Below are 11792 nucleotides of genomic sequence, written 5' to 3'. Positions count from 1 at the left end.
ACTCATTTGACAAATATTAATTGAGCATAATGGCTTGGGTTGATTTCTGCATTCTCTGTTCTGTTCTGTCTGTTCTAGTGCCAATACTAGGCAGTTTGAGAACAGTGGCTTTATAATATGTCTTGGTATCTGAAATTATGATCCCTCCAATTTTGTTCTTTCTCAGTATTACTGCAGCTACTTGGGGTCTTTTTTTATTCCGTATGTATTTTAGGAGTTCTAGGTCTGTGAAATATGCTGTTGGCATTTTAATAGGGATTGCTTTGAATCTATAGATTGCTTTGGGTAGTATGGGCATTTTAATGATGTTGATTCTACCAATCCATGAACATTGTATATTCTTCCATTTGTTTTTGTCTTCCTCTATCTATTTTTTCAATGTCCTGAAGTTTTTTTGAGTTCGGGTCTTTTACCTCCTTAGTTAAGTTTATTCCTAGGTATCATAATTTTTTGTTGCAGTGGTAAATGGGATTTTTTTTTTTTTAGTTTCCCTTTCTGTGAGTTCATTGTTGGTGTATAAAAAAGCCATAGATTTCTGGGTATTAATTTTGTGTCCTGCTACATTGCCAAATTCATTTACTAATTCTACTAGTTTTTTGATGGAATCTTTAGGGTTTTCTATGTATCATATCATGTCATCTGCAAATAATTACAGTTTTATTTCTTCTTTTCCAATTTGGATGCCTTTTAGCTCTTCTTCTTGTCTGATTTGTATGGCTAGCACTTCCAGTTCTATATCAAACAGGAGTGGTGAAAGTGGGCATCCCTGTCTTGTTCTTGTTCTTAGGTGAAATGGTTTTAGTTAGTGCTCATTGAGTATGATATTGGCTGTAGGTTTGTCATTTAAGGCTTTTATTATGTTGAAGTATGATTCCTCTATTTCCACTTTGCTGAGAGTTTTTATTAAGGAAGAGTGTTGCATTTTGTCAAATGCTTTTTCTGCATCAATTGATATGATTATGTGAATTTTTGTCTCTCAGTTTGTTTGTGTAATGTATAACATTTGTTGATTTGTGGATATTGTACCAATCTTGCATCCCTGGAATAAATCCCACTTGGTCATGGTGTATGATCTTTCTAATGCAATGCTGGATCTGATTTGTTGGACTTTTGTTGAGGATTTTAGCGTCTATGTTCATCAGAGATATTGCCTTAATTTTCTGTCTTCATTGTATCTTTATTTGGTTTTGGGATTGGGGTAATGCTAGCTTTATTGAAAGAGCTTGGAAGTGTGCTTTCCTCTTGAATTTTTTGAATAGTCTGAGGATATGTTTTAGTTCTTCTTTGACGATTTGCCTGCTATAAACATCCATAGACAAACTTTAAAATAACCTTTCATGAGAAATTTCAACTAAAAATATTCAGGAACACCCAAATTGTGAGTAATATATTTATTTTTATAATATTCATTGCAAATTGATTTTTGATTAAATTCAAAATATCTTGGCATGTGGGGATGGATGGTTTCCATTTTGGACTCATGGCAGTTAACTGGTTGAATGTTTGGTAAAACTTCCCTGTGGAGTCATCTAGACCAGGGCTTTTGTTTGCTGGAAGTTTTCTTATGACTGCTTCAATTTCATCAGTATTGATCAGACTATTTTTTTTTTAATTCTTCCTGACTAAGTTTTGGAAGATTGTATTTTTCTAGGAATATGTCCACTTTATCTAGGTTGTCCAGTTTGTTGGAGTAGAGTTGTTCATAGTATTTTTTTAAAAAATAATTCTTTGTATGTCTGGAGTTGGTTGTTAAGTCACCTTTTTCACATCTGAGTTCTCTACCCGATTTATTTTCCCCATTTGTGTCTGCCAGTGACAGAGGAACTGAAATAGATAGCAGGCAAAAGGAGGTAAACATGTGCATGGGGATTCTTAAAGAAGAGAAGACAAGCTGTGACAATGCTGCAGTTCCATTTTCACCTGTTCATTGTGAAGGTTATGAGGGAGGACTCTTAAGGCCCGTGAAGGATTATGGAGCACTTGTCGAAGGGACTCTCAGGAAAGGGTCCTATTGTTACAACAAAATAGAAGATCTGAGAGAGAATAAGGCAAAGGCCCTGTTCTAGCTACTATGAGCCACAGAAACGAAGAAAATATATCAAGAAAGATTTATGCAGCAACCTCTAAATTCTGTATACTAAGTGTTCTAGAAAAGGTGAATAGAACAAACCTAAAAGTCTTTTTTCTGATATTAGGGAATACTTTAATCTTTGGATGGATAATGTTCATGTCATTTAAAGGCATCAAGGAGAATAACGGAAATGTACAAATAGTTACATATGTAGTGATGAAATTTTTGATTATAAGATCAGAAACAAAATAAAAGCCATCAATGATAAAACTCACTTTTAAGGCTACCAGAAAGGAAGTAAAAAAAGCTAGCCAAAATAGCTCATTATACATAAAAGGACAGGAAGAAGACAGGAAAGAATTCATATCTGAAATGTTAGATGCCGGGAAGAAATGGAAAACAAAGGAGGCTAACTGAATGCAGGAAACTGGTGCTGCTGGAAAGGCAGTGTGGGAGAGGAGGTCTGGGAGATGGAAGAGACAAGGGAGAGGAGAAGATTGCAGCAGAAGCCACTAGCAGTAACGAGGATGCTAGCAATCCCTGAGAGGATGATGAAAAATCCTAATTGTACACTCTCAAAGGACTAACTTACGTTTAAAAAAATTTCAGAGTTATATTTTGTCTCTTTTGATGTATAACAGTGCTAAAGCAATTTCTTCTACTGGAAGTTCAAGACACTCTTTGTAGCTCTAATTACCTGGGTGATGTTCACCAGCAGGTGGCGACACTGCACTTCCCCTTCTCCCTCCCTCTCACATCTGGACTGGGAGGTGCCAGCATTCCTGTTAGAGGGTGGCAGGCAGCCCACCCAGCTCTGATTTCCCTGACTGTTCCTTCCTTGTTTCCAAAATGTGATGCAACCTGACAGGCCGTTCAGGATGTTTGAGAAGCAAAGAAACATGAAATGAAGCGGATCCCAACGCCTGCTTTTGCCTGGAGTCCAAGGAGCTCAGTGTTTTACATGAACAGGTAAGACATTAACACTACAAGCCCGCAGGCTCCAAGCACCTCCTGTGCCTGTGCTCTGGAGCAGGCCATTGTCCTTCCCGTGAGCTTCGCTGGTCCCTGCCACCATCTAGTGCCTTCTTCATGTCTCAGAGTGACATTTTACTCTTTATTTAAAGATAGTCAGGAGAATATATGCATATAGTTTAAAAATTGAATAATTGTATTTAAAAATATATTTTATTGACTTTATTTATTTATTTATTTATTTATTTATTTATTTATTTATTTTTTACATAGAGGAAGGGAGAGGGAGAGAGAGTTAGAAACATTGATGAGAGAGAAAGATCATTCAGCTGCCTCCTGCACTCCCCCTACTGGGGATGTGCCTGTAATCAAGGTACATGCCCTTGACCAGGCCAACACTTTATCCACTGAGCCAACCTGGTTAGGACTGATGACTGTATTTGAATAAAACCATAAGAACTCATTATGTCTTCCCAAACAAGAGCCCTTAACTTCAATGAAACACACACACACACACACACACACACACACACACACACACACATGTATGATCAAGGAAGTATCTATGCATTTCTATTCTATGAGGTGATTTTAACATGAATGGACCCTGAATTATGTCAAAAGTAGTTTTTTTGGTGGAGAGGGAGAAGGGAAGAGGAGAAGTGGATGGAATTTAAAGATTAATGAATTTTTAAGGATTAAAATCATACACAGTTTGTTCACTGACCAGAAGGAAATTAAGTTAGAAATCAATGCAAAAATATATCACTAAATATTTAAAAAATTAAAACACAGTTTTTCTGAATAAAACATGGGTGAGAGGAGAAATTAGAAGAGGACTTAGAAAGCATTTTGAGGCGAATGAAAGAGAACATGATGGATCACAATTTATGCAATGCATCAGGAGCGGGGCTCCAATGGACAATGACAGCACAAATGCTTATATTAGAAATGAGGAAAAACCTCACATCAGTGCACTGAGATTCTTCCTTAGCACCGGGAAAACTGGTCCTAGCTGGTTTTGCTCAGTGGATAGAGTGTTGGCCCATGGACTGAAGGGTCCCGGGTTTGATTCCAATCAAGGGCACCATACCTCAGTTGTAGGGTCAATCCCCAGCCCTGGTCAGGCAACCAATCAATGTGTCTCTTTCACATTGATGTTTCTCTGTCTCTACCTCTCCCTTCCACTCTCTCAAAAAATGAATGGAAAAATGTCTTCTGGTGAGGGTTAACAACAACAATAAAGAACAAGAACCTGGAAAATCAAATAGAAAGTTATTCCAAATTAAGCCAAAGAAAGAAAATATAGAGTAGAAATCAATGGTATGAAAATCAGAAAAAATAATAGAAGAAACCAATGAAACACAATATAATCCTTTGAGAAGGTCATTAAAATTGACAAACCTCCAGTGAGATTGATCAGGAAGAGAGAACACACAATTCACAAATATCAAGGATGAGAGAAGAGCCATCATTGCATATTATCCAGAAATTAAAATTATAATAAAATAATATATGAAAAACATTATCCTTATAATTTGGACCACTTAGAGAAATGGGAAAACTCCTTGAAAAAATACAAACTACCAAAGGTCAGTAAAGAAAGTGGAATGATCCCAAACAGCCCTGTATCTACTACAGAAATTGAAGATTTGCTGCTGCAAACCTCTCCATAAAGCATACGCCAGACTCAGGTGCTTTCACTTCATTAAACTCTCCCAAGCATTTAATGAAGATGTAACACCATTACATAAGTTGTTCCAAGAACATACAAGGGGTGGGAGGGCATCTCAACTCATTCTCATTACCCTTATGAGAGAAGTTAGTGTGAAATGCAGGCAGACAGGGCAGGGTCCCGGGGAAAACAAGGGCGGGTGGGCCATGGGCGGTGCAGACAGGGCAGTGCGAGCAGCCTGACCACAGGAACCACCACAGGAATAATAAAATGTTTCTGGGCTCAAAGGGGAGCATGGGAAAACAAGGGGATGGTTCACCAAGGGTCACAAGGAAGTCTTAGGGCTGGTGCTATGTTCACTAGCTTGAGTGTGTGATGGCCCTGAGGGTGTGTATCTGGGCTAATTAGCATATTACCCTTTTATTAGTATAGAGTCGATACTATAGATACTTCAGTGTGTATTTACTAAGAAAAGGATGTTCTTTTACACAGCCACAGGATAGCTGTCGACATCATTAAATTTATTACTTTGATCTGATCTACTGTTTGTATTCTCATTCTCAGAGATTGAGTGTGAAACCTAGAATGGGTACATCATGTAATTACTAACTAAATAAAAATGGTATGGCTACACTAAGATAAAAAATAGGCATTTGTGATAACGTGGGTGATCTGAGTGTATTATGCTGAACGAAATAAGTCAGTCTGAGAAAGATAAATACTGTACGGTCTCTCAACTATGTGGGATCTAAAAATCTAAAACAAATGAACAGACAAAACAAAGCTCAGAAAGAGAGACCAAAGGCATCATTACTTCCCAGCAGGGAGGAGGTGGGAGGATGGGTGGAAAAGACGAAAGAGAATATGGTCAATCTACTGTGATAAGTCTGATGGTGACAGACGATCACTAGAATAAGTGGGGTGATCACATGTAAGGTATAAAAATGTAGAATCACTATATTGTACACCTGAAACTATTATAACTAATGTAATATTGTATATCAACTATGCTTAAATTAAAAAAAAATTTAATGGGAGGTAACATTGTAGGACAGGAAGACTCATTTTGTAATGATTAACATCTACCTTATTAAGAAAAATATAGCATATCTTATATAATAAAAGAATAATATGCAAATCGACCAACTGATGAAATGACTGGCCGCTATGATGTGCACTGACCACTAGGGAGCAGACTCTCAATGCAGGAGCTGCCTCCTGGTGGTCCATGCATCCCCACGGTGCACTGTCCAACCCTCTTGGACAGTGAGGGAGGTGTGTGAGGGGGGAGCACCTTTCAGCCAGAAGCCAGGCTCACGCCTGCTGAGTGCAGTGGCGGGATCCTCTCCCACCTTCGCAGCAGCATTAAGGATGCCCACTGAGGGGTCCCAGACTGCGAGAGGGCACAGGTGGGGCTGAGGGAATCACCCCACCCCAGGTGCACGGATATCTTAAATATAGTTTAAATATATGTGTATCTACTACAACAATAAAAGATATAAACCAGAATTAATACAATATACAGGTACAAAACAATAGAACTGCCACTGTAGTAGGATATGTTATTATACCCCTCTCAATTCTTCATAGGTCATAGAACAAAAGAAGAGATATAGACTAACCAACATAGTCAATGAGCTTGACCTACGGGACTTAGATATGTTGTAGAGTTACTGTCAAGTTCTCATACATTTGCTGGTGATGAATTCACCTGTTTTTATTAGATTATTGAAAACAAACAAACAAACACAAAAATCTGCTTGGACTGGAGATGAGAGTGGGTAGGATTATTCAAAACCTTTGCACATCATGTGCAGGAGAGAGGAAAGGGGGTTGGACAGATCTGGCTCTGTACAAACAGCCAGGACATCTATTTTACTGGAAACAGTCCTGCAACCCAGCCAGTGCTTGACAAGCTTCTTTCCCAATCACCCTTGTTTCTGAGTTTCTGAAAAACAGGAGAAACCACTCAAATGACTGATTTGAATTTGCTTCACCTCCATCTCCCCCTCCAATCTGTGATCTTCTATCTCCCAGTTTCCATGGTCCCCACACCCTGTTGTTCTATTTCCCCTCCTTTTGATTCCCCACCCTCTATGCCAGGGGTCTTCAAACTACGGCCCGCGGGCCACATGCGGCCCGCAGAGGAGTCTGATCCGGCCCGCCAGGTTTTTTGGGCAGTGAGCGCAGCCGAGGTGTTACAGTAGGAATTAGTAGTTCATATAGTCCGGCCCTCCAGCTCTCTGAGGGACCGTGATCTGGCCCCCACTTTAAAAAGTTTGAGACCGTGCTCAGTGCCCCCAGCAGCCGATCCATGTGGAATTACTCCTGGCTCCTGGCTTGCTCTGAGCAATGAAGAGGTCGTCAGGGGGTTGGGGGAAGGGAGGAAAGTGGGCTAGCCTTTCCCACCACACTCTAGGCGAGTCATGGAAGCCTGGCAGTTTTCCTCACTAAAAGGTCAGGTGAGTTATCTGCTGGTCTCCGCACAGCCATCTCTCCCTCTTGGGCCCTTTTGTCACCCTTTCCCCTCATCCTGCAAGCTTGAGAGGTATACCACTGCCCCTGCTCTCCCTAGCTCAGGATATCCCACTGTCCCTATTTTTGTCTATGCTCTGATGATAAGAGCTTTTTAAATTTTTATTAAAAATTTTAGATTCTGTTAAAATCTGCTCAAATGAACCAATTTGAGCCTGCCATTATTTTTTCCCTACTAGGCAAGCAATTTTATTTTCAAGGACAGATGGAAAATATTTGTGGCTGGCAGGCCATATATTTTCTGTCACAGCTACACACTTCTGCTGTTGAGGTGGTAAATCTTCCATAGACAATACATAAGTAAGGCAGCAATGTGTCCTAGTAACCTCTCACTCACAAAACAGGCCGCAGGCCCACTGTCTGGTTTGCAGACCTTGGTTCAGATTTAAAAAGTGATGCAACTAAAACTTAAAGGTGTATCATGCCCAGCTGGTGTAGTTCAGTGGTTGAGCATTGACCTATGAATCTGGAGTTCATGGTTTGATTCACGGTCAGGGCACATACCCAGTTTGCAGGCTAAATCCTCAGTGTGGGGTGTGCAAAAGGCAGCTGATTAATGATTATCTCTCATCATTGATGTTTCTCTCTCTCTCTCTCTCTTTCTCTCTCCCCCTCTGTCTTCCTCTCTGAAGTCAATAAAAATATGTTTAAATACAGTTTTGTTAGAAACAAAGTTTATCATGTCTGTAGCCATACAGTGTCAATACCAGAAAATCAGGAGGAAATATCCTTCCAGTATTTGAAAACTATTGTCTGATTCGGCAATGATGTCATTGACAAATGAGCAAAGTTCTGACATCTCTTTGTGGTTTCACTTTCTGTACTTATTAATGTAGGTGAAACTATTTGTCCCATTGGCAAAAATGAGACTATAAGGACTTGACTTTCTACTTCTGCAGAAATACCAAAGTAAGAAATTAACCTGAAAACTGGTCCAAGATCATGAAATTTCTGCAACTGTAATAGCAGAAAAAGAGCCATTTGCTGGGGGGATTTCCATAACAAGGGGCAAGAGAAAACCAAAGCCCCAACAAAAAAAGAAGACAATAATAAGCACAAACCCCAAAGCATGAATCACATAGAATAACCACAAGGAGACAAATGAAGAGACTCTGCTCAAAGTGGTCCTTAGACTTCAATATTAGATAAATCCATCTACTCACTGATGCAAAATAAAGAAACAAAGTAGGAGAGGAGGAAGAAATGAAAAAGGGGCTGCAGGTGGGCATATGCTAGCAATAACAAAGACTCCACACGGAACGCTATTCTCCACTCTCACCCAGCTGCCCTAGCAGGCTCAGTGTCTCCTGGTCACCCAGAGGCAGAGGGTAACCGGGGCCCAACATTTCTTGAGTTCCCCTTTCCGCCCAGCAGCAGGAGGCAGCCCAGGGAGGAGATCTTTACCATCCTGGTCACCACAAAGAACCAGCAAGAAGCCTTTCAGTTGTAGGGAGCCTGGGGACCAGAGTAGGGAAATTACTCTGGTGGGGACCAGGCTGATTGACCCCATCCCCACTGTCCACCTCCAGGGACGGCACAAGCTGGGACTGAATGGGAGTCCAGTGGTAACAACGTAAAGAAACAGATCAGGTCAGCACCACAAGGGCTCTGAAAACAAAACTGTCTTTAGCATTGCAGCTCCCCAAAATAGGCCAGGGCACATGTGCTAAGCCCCAGAGTGACTGCCTACTAGAAGAAAAGATGTTAATAGGATCCAGAGTCACCACCACAATAGCCCAAATGTCCAGAATACAATAAAACATTGCTCCTGTCATATCAAGAACCAGATGAGAATAACTTGGGTGAGAAAAGACAGTCAGTTGATACCAAGACAAATTAGATGTTGGAAGTACCTGACAAGAAATTTAATGCAACCATCACAAAATGCTTTGATAACCAATGATCAATTATCTCAAAGAAATGAAAATGATAAGAAATCAAAATAAATAAACAAAAACTATAAAGAACAATCAAATGGAAACTAAAAAACTGAAAAAGAAAATAAGTAAACTAATAGCCAGGTGGACTTAATAGTGGAGTGGAGATGACAGAGGGTAGAATCAGTGAACCTGAGGACAGATCAGTAGAATATATTCAATTTGACCAACAGAGAGAAAATAAATTGGAAAAGATCTAACATCTTCATCATTGGAATCCCAGAAGAAGAGGAAAAAGAGTGTGGAGCTAAAAAAGGATTCAAAGAATAATGGCTAAAACGTGCCCAATTTGGGTGAAAGACATAATAAAAGAGAAAAGAAAGATATAATCCTACAGATTTAAGAAGCTGAACAAGGGCCAAATCAGATGAACTCAAAAAATAAAATCAATGCCAGGACACATGGATTATTAAACTTATGAAAGCCAGGACAAAAAAAATACCCTGAAGGCAGCAAGAGGAGTGATACATCACCTACAGAGGATATCAAATACGTGACAGTAGATTTCTCATCTGAAACCACAGAGGCCAGACAGAAGTGGCACATGCTTTTAAGAGCTGAAAGAATTGTCAACCATGAATTCTCTATCTCTGTTCTTCAGGAATGAAGGGAAATAAAGGTATTCTTAGGTTAGACAAAGGAAAACTAGGAAAATGTTGTGCAAATCCTCTCTTAAAGAATGGCTGAGGGATGTTCCCCAAACAGAAAGGCAATGATAACAAAAGATGGTTTGGGATTTCAGAAAGAAGAGAACAATAGAATGGATAGAAATAGTTGGAAATACAGTAAAATATCATGAGTTTAATGGTTAAAGTAAAAATATTGCACCATTTGAAGTGGTGCTAAAAGTATGTAGAAGAAATACTTAATACAATTACATTGAAAAAGTACCAATTTAAATAAGTGAGAAAGAAACTAGGATGTTCTATGCAAGAGGAAAACCAGGGAGGACTTTCGCCTTCTCGCTGGGGCTGAGTTTGAGCTTCGCTGACTTTAAGGGAGGTTGAGGAAAAGTTTCCAAACACTTGTGTCTGACAGATAAAGGGAGATGAGAGGACAGAGAATAGCTGCCCCATCACAAGCCCAGCACACTGCCTGAGAGGACTGTTGTTGTCCTCGATGTGGCCAGAAGGCAATAAACCTGAATGGCCATAGAGAACGGGGGTTTGGATTTGGGAGCTGAAGGCCTGGGAGGGGGCAGCTACATGGGGAACAAGAGGGAGGAAGAGAGTAAGAGATGGGCAGCAACCCAACATGTATTGTAGATTGGAAATTCTAGATTGTAGATGAAATTAACTTTATAAAGTATTCCAGTACATAAGATAAATTCTAGTATATAAAAATATAAATAAGTAGAGTGCAGATGACACCAGTAATAGTACCTTCATTGTTATCTTTGTGTTGGTGAAGAGGGGCTCCTGCAGGAGTGGTTAGTACTGCTGAGCTGTGCCTTCTCAGTGTCCTGCCAGTGAAGTTGGTTTTGGTTGAAAAATAGCCGCCAGGTCTTCTAGTTAAATCCCTAAATCTCACCAGATCCATGTATGTCTACCTCCGGGAATCCAGTGACAATTGCATACTTGGTTCCCTAGATATCAGTTAATAAACCACCTCATTACTCCATCAGCCACTATACATCAGACATTGTCAAGTTCCTGATTGTCTCACCTCCAGGTCCTGTAATTTGATTTGAAGTGGTGAGAATTTGGGCTTTGAGCTAACAATACTTAGAAGAGATATACTGGGTTTTAGCTGAGCCCCTAATGGGCCTGAACTCTTCCTGAAGAGAGGTTCATGTGAGGCAGGCTCTCTGATGCCGACCTGGAGTATGGGAGCGCCAGTGGAAGGATCTGAGAGGGGCCCTGGCAGTGATGCTCTGCTGACAGCCAGCCTCAACCAGGACTTGACACAGCAAGGAAACCAGTTCTGCTGGCAGCCAGCAGGCTTGGAGGGGCACCAAGCCTCAGATGAGCACTACAGCTCAGCTTGTGGCTTGCCTGTGAGACCCTCAGCAGGGAGCCAGCTGAGCCCTGCCTAGACTTCTGGCCTAGAGAGGGGACACAGGGTGTTGTCATCTGCAAGTTTATACTCCTTTGCATGCAGGGGTAGAAAATGAACAGTAGCTTTTTCCCATTTAAGTTTTATATACTGCAGCTTAAGAACTTTATTTTTTTCATTTTTTTTATTGTTTGAAGGATTACACATAGTAGTGCATATGTCTCTCCCCCCCCCCCCTTGACCTCCCCGCAGGCTCCCCTACTCCCCCTCCCCCCCCATATATGCCTTCACCTCCCCTTTGCTCCCTGTGTCTTGTATCCATTGGTTATGTTTATATGAATGCATACAAGTCCTTCGGTTGATCTCTTACAGCCTCCCAGCCCCCAACCTCCCTTGCTTTCCTGCTATAGTTTGACAGTCTGTTCAATGGTTCTTTATCTCTATAACTATTTTCCCCCATTCATTATTTTTTTAAATCTTGCAACTACAGTCTAGAATAAACATATAATAACAAAAACGTTTGAATCCCAATTTCAGTGTCCAACAGTTCTGAGACCCAATTTCAATGTCAAATAGTTCCTTAATGTACATGGCAGCAATGATGTCT

This window comes from Pipistrellus hanaki (assembly GCF_964339955.1).
Source record: "Pipistrellus hanaki genome assembly, chromosome: 7".
NCBI lineage: Eukaryota > Metazoa > Chordata > Mammalia > Chiroptera > Vespertilionidae > Pipistrellus > Pipistrellus hanaki.
Note: the sequence above shows the minus strand (reverse complement) of the source record.